The sequence below is a fragment of the Malania oleifera genome, chromosome 13 (genome assembly GCF_029873635.1).
Source record: "Malania oleifera isolate guangnan ecotype guangnan chromosome 13, ASM2987363v1, whole genome shotgun sequence".
NCBI lineage: Eukaryota > Viridiplantae > Streptophyta > Magnoliopsida > Santalales > Ximeniaceae > Malania > Malania oleifera.
This window is the reverse complement of record NC_080429.1, coordinates 61,777,417-61,786,480: the sequence shown is the minus strand read 5'-3', so window position 1 is coordinate 61,786,480 and position 9,064 is coordinate 61,777,417. Positions and strand designations below refer to the sequence as shown.

At 37.8% G+C, this 9,064-nt stretch overlaps 1 non-coding gene across 1 annotated transcript; it reads right to left on the bottom strand.

Annotated features, from left to right (window-relative positions):
* Positions 1–7,446: 7,446 nt before the first annotated feature.
* LOC131147009 (small nucleolar RNA R71) lies at positions 7,447–7,554 on the bottom strand. The gene has a single exon (XR_009134543.1). It is a non-coding gene; the product is annotated as a small nucleolar RNA R71 (small nucleolar RNA).
* Positions 7,555–9,064: the final 1,510 nt, after the last annotated feature.

Genomic DNA, 9,064 nt, shown 5'->3' with positions numbered 1-9,064 from the left:
CTTAACTATCAAAGATAAATTTTGCAACGTAATTAACCCAAGTTCAGTAGAACAATGAGTAAGTCGAGTGTCGATCCTTAGGGACTCAAGTGTAGTTGTTCACCACTTCTAGCCTAATTTACTACACTTTATGTAAAAAGGAAAATGGTAATATCTTGAAAAGGTTTTTATACCAACTACGAAAGCAGGTAGAACAATATTAACACTACTCCTAGAAAGCATGTCTTAGATTATGAATCAAACTTAGGTTGTCGTGTGCGCTAGTTATGCCTGGCCAGCCATCTATCCTAGGCTGAATGGTTAAGTGAGCCATTCGAGTGGTATAAGGTAGCGAAGGTGCTCCAATCATCTAGAGCACGATTAGGAACCAAGGTATACCCTATTCAGCGATCACAAAAACAACACGTACATGAATCATAGCCTAATTCGTATAAGTGACTGAATCTCTAGCTATGTTATCCTTTACCCTAGGGCCTCATCACAATCAAAGATGTAAACTTGCATGGAAATTAAAGACAGGGTATTTAAAGTGCCTGTATTTAAATGAAAGCAGAGTAAAGAAAGTGCGTAAAAATGGTTTCAATTGCAACTCAACGGCCTGTCACTAGGGATCAATAATACAATCAAAAACCAACTACCGCGGTAGCCCTAGGAACTCGAAGGTTGTCACAAATCTTTGAAGAATCCAAGCACAAGCCAGTACAAGGAATTGAAATCGAAGTAGTAAATCCTAATCTAAATGGCACCAAAAGACTCTTTAGGTCCGTGATTAACCAAAGAGTGGCCAAAGAGGAACCCTAAACATAAATATGAAGCTAGCTTTTATACCCAAAACGGTTTACAAAGGCTTGAATTCAAAACAAGAATTTTTTATAGAAAATCTCACAAAGCAGTCCATGTCTAGCAACCCGGTCGCACCCATGTCTTCCTTTGGCCACTCCCTGGTTGATGCTTATGATCATGTGCGTAAATTGCGTAATTGGGTTTTTTAATTCATGCATTGAGGCTTATATTTTTAATTAAATACCTATTTATTATCAATATTTTAACATTGTGTTCTATTTATAATATTTGAGTTTGATTGAGTAATTTATGAATTTTTTGGTATTTTTTATTGTAAGGAAATTATTGGAAGCTAAAATCAATACTACTTCATAATATGTTCTTAACTTTCTCGTCCGAGCTCCGATCGAGATGATTCAAAATGTTGTGGAAATCTAAGGAAATTATCTACAATTTTTGTGTTTTAAACTTTGAGAGATACGAGCTTCAATATGGTCGAAATCATGCTTGTGCCCTGAGAAACAAATAAATAAATAGAAGAAACAATAAAAGAAAAAAAAATTTTATGTGACCACGTGAGAGGGTCGCATGGCCCATGCATTGGTCTTTGCTGGGCACCGAATTGTAAAAAAGGGGTTAGGAGTTCCTTTTTATGTTTTGGATTTTGAAAAGTCAAAGGGAGGAGGTAGGGTATAATTAGGGTTTTCTTTAGTTTTTTTTTCTTCCTTTTAGTTCTCTTTGGGGTAGCAACTGTGCGCAGAGGCAGCAGAAACAACAGCTTTTCAAGATTCCTCACGACCATGCTCTCTCTCTCTCTCTCTCTCTCTCTCTCTCTCTCTCTCTCTTCTCTCCTTATTTTTTATTTGAATCTTAAACAATTGTAGGATCTATTTTTATTATAAAAAAATTAGTTTGATTTTCTTGTTATTTAAATATTGTTAATTAGTTTTTAAATGGAATCTTTATCTCTCTTCTACTCCCTTTCTTTAGTTTATTTGTGTAATAAAAAAATGTGGTTGGAATTTTATTTTAGTTTAAATTATTCAGTTTAGATTATTTTTTTTAAGTCTTGCGTTGAATCTTTAATATTTGTTTGGGTCGTTATTCAGTTTTTTTTTTCTTATTTGGAGTCTTTGTTAGCATTTAAATATTTTATTATGGTATTTTTATTATTAAAGTTAGTGTTTTTATTTAGTTAGAGTTTATTTTTTTTTTAGGTTTATGTTTAAAGATAGTATTTTTATTTAATAGTTTGCAAGATTTGTTTCTTTCATTATCCTACATTGAATCCGACATTTATTTACTTATTTTTATGCATGATAAATTTGCAGTTAGGATTTACATTGTTTTAAGTTTCATTGCAAAAATCCCAAAAATACTAGGAATTGAATGTGAACTGTGTTCAGTAATTTGTCTTTTCTTAATTTCTTTTGGAATTACACAATTTTTGGAACAAAACTGCATTCCCTGAGGAGTCAATCTGGCACTTGGCCTAATTATTACACGACTAAATTCCTATAATTGGGATAGCTTCTAAGCTGCTCATTTTTAGAGTGAGTCAAGTTTTTGACGCTATTGTCAGGGAATGTCAGTTTTAGTTTCAAACTAGTATTTTTCCCGTTATTTTAATTTTTCTCATGAAAAAGAAGAAAATAAAAAAAATAAAAAAAAAAGTGTTTTGAAGAAAATATGGCTGCACCTGCACCACGCACACTTATGGATTTTTTTGCAACCCACACAAACTACACAACCACCTTGCATCGTATTGCCTGAAAATGTATAGAACTTTAACATTAAGCCTGAAATGATATTTGTGATACCTCAATTTTATGGGATGAAGTGTGAAAATTCGTATAAACATTTAACTAATTTTGAACATGCATGTGTTACATTTGTAGATGGGACTGCTACTAATCAGGCAATTAGATTGCATCTATTTCCTTTTTCATTAAAAGACAAGGCTAAGACGTGGTTTAACTCTCTTAGGCCTAATTCTATCTCTAGTTGGGTTGATATGTAAGGAGTTGATGAGACATTTCATGAAAGTTAGGACAGATTTAGAGATCTGGTTAATATGTGTCCCCACTATGGATTTGAATCATGGTGCCTGGTCAACTATTTCTGCACTGCGTTGACTCCTTAATCAAAGCAGTTCGTTCATACTATGTGTTCAGGATATTTCTTCAACAAGGAGCCTCATGAGGCATTGGATTTTTTGGATCATTTAGCTGACTATGCTCAGTAGTGGAACACTAGGATTGACAGAAGACCGATTGCAGCTCAACCATTGAGACCAATACATGGTGGAGAGTGGAATGAACTAAAAGATGATTTTTGTGTTGAAGCACGCTTGGCTAAACTCACCAGAAGAGTGGAGGCTATGGAGATGGAAAAGGAAAATAGTACAGAGCAACTTTGGAATCAACCTTCTAGTTCTATGCACCCACTTATCAGCCGTCATATCGTCAGGCTGCCCTTCAACATCAGTATCAACCACATCAGATCTCTTAGAGTTATAAACCTTCAGGATTTCAGTCTAATGCAACACCTGCTCCACTAGAGAAGTATCTTGAGGATGCCTTTCAGCAATTCATGCAAATTCAAGTCACAACTAACAATCAGTACACTCAGGCCATAAATGAATTGCGGGACACCATTAATGAGATGGGCACGCAGTTCAATATCTTAGAAAAAGGGGAATTTTTGGTAGAACCTTAGCCTAATCCTCAAGAATACCAGCACCAACAATAACAAATACATAATGTTTCTCTTGAGACAATGGAGGCCGTTATTACATCGAGAAGTGGAAAAGAAGTTCCCCAACTTGAGATACTCGCTGAAAGACCTTCAATTGTCTCGACACTTGAAGTTACAACTGAGATAGATGAGGTCAAAGAAAAATCGGAGGAAGTATGCCCAAAATTGAAGAAATCAGTTAACGTGGAGACCAAGACCAGTAAGCAGTACCAACCTGTGGTACCTTACCCTCAGAGATTGACAGCTGTGGAACCATCACTCCCTACTGGAGTAAATGTCAAAGAGTTCAATGCCGAAGCAAATCACTGTAGTGGTTTGGTGATGGGTATACCAGATAAAGAGGGTGAGTAGAATGGTGAACGTTTAAAAGAACTAGGTAAAAATTTTAATGTTGACGCTTCTGAAGAATGAAAGGTAATTGCTCTGACAACTTTGCCTCGAAGACTGGTTCTTAAAGAAGTGAATTTCCTATAAAATATGCTGAATAAAGATCTTTTCTTGTTAAACCAAGGAAGACAGTCTGTACATGTTTTGTTTGGTACCTTAAGAAGTATTGATTTATTTGAGCCTAACTTTCGTGCAGGTAATTGGACAGATTCATTGTGGCTACTCAAACTTGGAGGCTCGCCGATTCAATTTATAGACTTGTACCTATGAGATGAAATTCCTCCAGAGCCTCCACCAAACAGACTGTGATGTTTTTCATTCCTTTTTTTTTTTTTTTTTTCATTTTGTTTTACCTTGCTTTATTTTTAGATTATTTTCAGGTACATTTTTTCTATAGTTGTAGTTTTTCTTTTCCAATACTTCTCCACTTAGGTATGCTCTACTTCCCCTATGCTTTCACATTGAGGACAACGTTCCACTTTAGTTGGGGGAGGGGGGCGATGAGAAAATACATTAGAATTTTTTTTTTTTTAATAATTTTGAATATGGATGATTAGGTCATGATTAACACTGACTTGCACTCTTTACATACTTGCATATAACCTAAGAGTTACACACTCGAGTTATTTATGTGTAGTTTCTCTTTATATGACTAATCTAAGAATTGTAACTCTATGTGGGTTGAATGGTAGTTCATTCATGTTAATATGGCTATATAAACTCTTCTACTTACATGGTATCCCATGAGACTGAAAATACACGTTCACGTGACTTGTAGCACTTAGGGTTCTTTGTAAGCACTGAGAGAGTGCCCGTGGCGACTATTGATTACGCGCCGAAACTGCGTAATTGGACGTTTAACCCGAGCTTTACGGTTTATATTTTTAATTAAATGTCCAAAATTGTCCAATATTTTAATAAAGTGCCAAAATCAACATTCTTGAACTTTATTGCACCATTTATGAAGTTTTGGTAATTTTTTTGTCGCAGGAAAATTCCCGGGAACCAAAACCGATACCTGTTCGTAATTCATGCATACTTTTCCGTCCGAACTCTGATCGAGACGATTCAAATTTTTAGAGAAAGAGGAAAGGATCATCTACAACTTTCATTTTTTGAGTTTTGTGAGATACGGGCTTCAGAAGAGTCAGATCTGTGACGAACAAAGAACAACAAAAGATGAAAAAAAATATAATAATTGGGTTATTGATGTGACCCGGCCATGCATGGCCGGGTCGGGTTGTTCCACGCTGGATCCTAGGGCACCGCCTTCCTACCCTTTAAATCATCTTTATTCCTGCGCACCACGGCCCCTCCTCTCTTCTTCTTCTTCTTCTTTAGCTTGTTTTGCCCTCTCTTATCTCTCCCTTTGTTCCTTTGTTCTCTCATTCAATCTTGCTCTCTGTTCCTCTTCTCTCTCAGTTTCTCTCCTTTCCCTGTTCTCCTCTTCCTCTCCTTCTCTGTTTAGCCCCCCGAGACCTCTCCAGCAGCACGCCTCTGTCCCGAGAACCACCAGTGCTCGTGTTCCAGCAACCCAAATAGCTCCATCCTCTGCAACTTCGTCGAAGCTCAGCAGCAATCTGCTGCCAAGCCGATACCAGAACAGAGCCAAACCCGAGCCTCCTTCTGCTCCACACTCCAGCTTGCAGCAGAATCTGTAGCAGAACCCCTCTGCGATACCAGTTCAGCCACCCACAGTAGCCATTTGCTGCTCAACACAGCAGCTGCAGCAGAACTCCACGACAGCAAACACCCGTCTAGCACGCCTCGGCCACCTGTGCACAGCAGCATCCGAGACTCCAGTAGGCAACACCAGCAACTCCTCCAAACAGAGCAGCAGCCTGCCGCCATTACCAGACCTACATAGCCAGCCGAGACCAACCTGCATCTGCAACTATCCATAGCAGCTGCAGCAGAATACCACGACAGCCTGAGTCCCTTCTCTAATTTTTTTTCCTTCCTCTGTTCTCTCTCTTTTTCTCTTTCTCCTTTTATTGCAATTGAATGTGTTTTGTTTTTAAATTATTTAGTTAGTTAAATAGAGTTTTTGAAAATTTGTTTGAGTGATTATTAAGTACTTTTACTTTATTTTATTTTATTGATGTTTAGTTCTTGTTTATTTGAGATTTCTCAATTAATATTGTCATTAGATTGGTAGAGTTTAGTTTAGCTTCTTTCAATTATTTATTTATCGTTCTTTTAAAATTAAATTCAGTTTTACTTGTAGCCAAATAATAATTAAAAAACAAAAAAAAGAGTTTTTGTTTGAAGTTGTTTTTCCAAAATTTAGTCTTTTTATTGAATCTTGGGTTAGTTAGGATCGGGTTGATTAAAGTTTGAGTTTTTATTGTGTTTCGTTGTCATTTAAGCGTCGAACTTTTGTTTATGTCTGTGTTTAGATTGCGATTCTTGATTCAATATCTTAAATTTGTTGAAGGTTCAATTTTAGTGTGTGCGTTTGAATCTGATTGAGTTTCCTTGCCTGTGTGTTTTTAATTCTGAGTTCCAATTTTCCATCTTTAATCAACACATGTTCTGATGTTTCCTTGAGTAGATTAGCGTTAGTGTTCTTCAATTCACTGCATTTTAGTTTAGGACTTTAAATTACATGTCATTTAATTCAAAGTGGAACTCAACAATCTTGAAAACCCAAATCTGAACTGAGTTCAGTACCTTTTTAATTTTGATTGGAAGAACGTAAAATCTGATATTAAAACGCATTCCCTGAGAAGACGATCTAGCCCTTGGGCTTAATATTACATGACAGAACTCTTATACTTGGGATAGCTTCCAAGCTGCTCATTTTTCGAGTGAGTCAAGTTTTTGGCGCCGTTGCCGGGGATTGCCAGTTTTAATTTCGAATTTTGCGTTTTCCCAATTATTATTTTTTATTTTATTTTATTAAATAGAAAAATGAAAAAAATTGAAAATTGAAAAAAAATTATCTCTTGCCATGTTAGTGTATTTCTGCTGGCCATTGTGATGTTTGATGCCCTGGGTTCGAGATAATTCGAATCGATTGTGTAGACTTTCACCTAGCACTAGTAGGGATACACGTAGCACTGAGTCTGACTGTTCACCTGTTAGTCTTGCGAGTGATTCTGAATTTGAGCTGAATAATCTGTTTGGCAATTATTTTGAAGAAGCTATGGCTGCACATGCACCACGTACACTTGAAGATTTTCTACAGCCTGCACGTACATCTACACCTTCATGCATTGTGTTGCCACAAGATGCACCGAATTTCACTCTTAAGCATGGCATGTTATCGGTGATTCCACAATTTCACGGGATTGACTCTGAGAGTCCGTACCAACACTTGACAAACTTTGAGATGGTTTGCACCACTTTCATTAATAGGGCTGAGACTGATGAATACATTAAATTACGTTTGTTTCCCTTTTCTCTGAAAGACAGGGCAAAAATCTGGTTTAATTCTTTGCGCCCTAACTCTATTACTAGCTGGGCTGAAATGCAGCGTGAGTTCTTACATAAGTTTTTTCCTCTTTAGGGAACTCAGTACTTGCAAGAGCAGATCAGTCAGTTCATGCAAAAAGATGGTGAGACATTCCAGGCATGTTGGGAGAGATTCAAGGACTTGATGAACATATGCCCGCACCATGGTTTCGAATCATGGAGGTTAGTGAATTATTTTTTTACTCCTTTAACCCCTATGTGCAAACAATTTGTCCAGTCTATGTGCAATGGGATGTTCTTCCGTAAGGAACCAGACGAGGGCTTATCATTTTTAGATTATCTCGCTGAGAGTGCTCAGCAGTGGAACGCACGACCTGAACGGGTGCCGATAGCTACCCAACCTATCCGAGCAATCAGTGGTGGGGGCAGATATGAGGTTAAAGAGGACACTAGCTTACGGGCCCTTGTAGCTGCGTTATCTAAAAAATTGGAAGTCATGGAATCCGAAAAGTCGAAAGCTGAGATTTGCACGATTTGTGAGACTTTAGACCACAGACCTCAGGAGTGTCAATTCTTACCTGTGTTGCAAGAAAGCAGATCTGATCAGGTGTCATCGGCAAATTGGGTCAACAAGACGCAGAATCAGCCACTCTCAAACACTTACAACCCTGGGTGGCGGAATCATCCAAACTTTCAATGGAGAAATGATCAGCCTGGTCCATCATCTTCATGGTATCAGTAGGCACCTCAATCATATGCACCGCCTCCACAACCGACATACAATCCAGTCGTAGCTCCTCAACCGCAGTACCAACCGCAACAGTTTTCTCAGAGCTACGCACCATCAGGATTCCAACCAGCATTAGTCCCCATTCCAGTAAAGAAAGCTTCTGATGATAGTGTAGCGCAGGTGGCAACCATGCTCCAGCAATTCATGCAAATGCAAGTTACGACCAATGGAGAACTGAAAGATGCCGTAAGCAAGATGAGTACACAGCTTAATACCTTGGAAAAAGGAAAATTCCCTGCATAGCCTTAGCCTAATCCCTAGGTATATAGATAGCCACAAAAGTCAGTGCACAATGTTTCAGGGGATACGTTTGAGTCAGCAAAAGCAGTTATTACTTTACGAAGTAGAAAGGAAGTTCCCTGTCTTGAAATGACTACTAACCAACAAACAACCACGTCGACACCTGAGGTGACAAATGAGACAGATAAAGGAAAAGAAAAATCAGATGAGGCCAGCTCAAGTTTAACAAAGTCAGATAATAAAGAGGATGAGCCAGTTAAGGAATACCAACCTGTGGTACCATACCCTCATCGTTTGACATCTGGACAAAAGAACAAGTATCATACGAAGATTCAAGAGATATTCAAGCAAGTAAAAATCAATATTCCACTCTTAGATGCCATACAGCAGATCCCTACATATGCAAAATTCCTGAAAGACCTCTACACCGTAAAAAGGAAATTAAATGTGAAGAAAAAGGCTTTCTTAACTGAGCAAGTCAGTGCATTGATTCTTAGTCAGACTCCATAGAAACTTAGAGATCCTAGCTCCCCTACGATACCAATCATGATCGGTGAATCTCGTATCGGAAGAGCTCTACTTGACCTAGGGAGTAGTGTGAATCTACTTCTGTCTTCATTATATGACCAGCTGGGTTTAGGTGAATTGAAGAGAACTACTATGATGCTACAGTTGGCAGACAGATTTGTA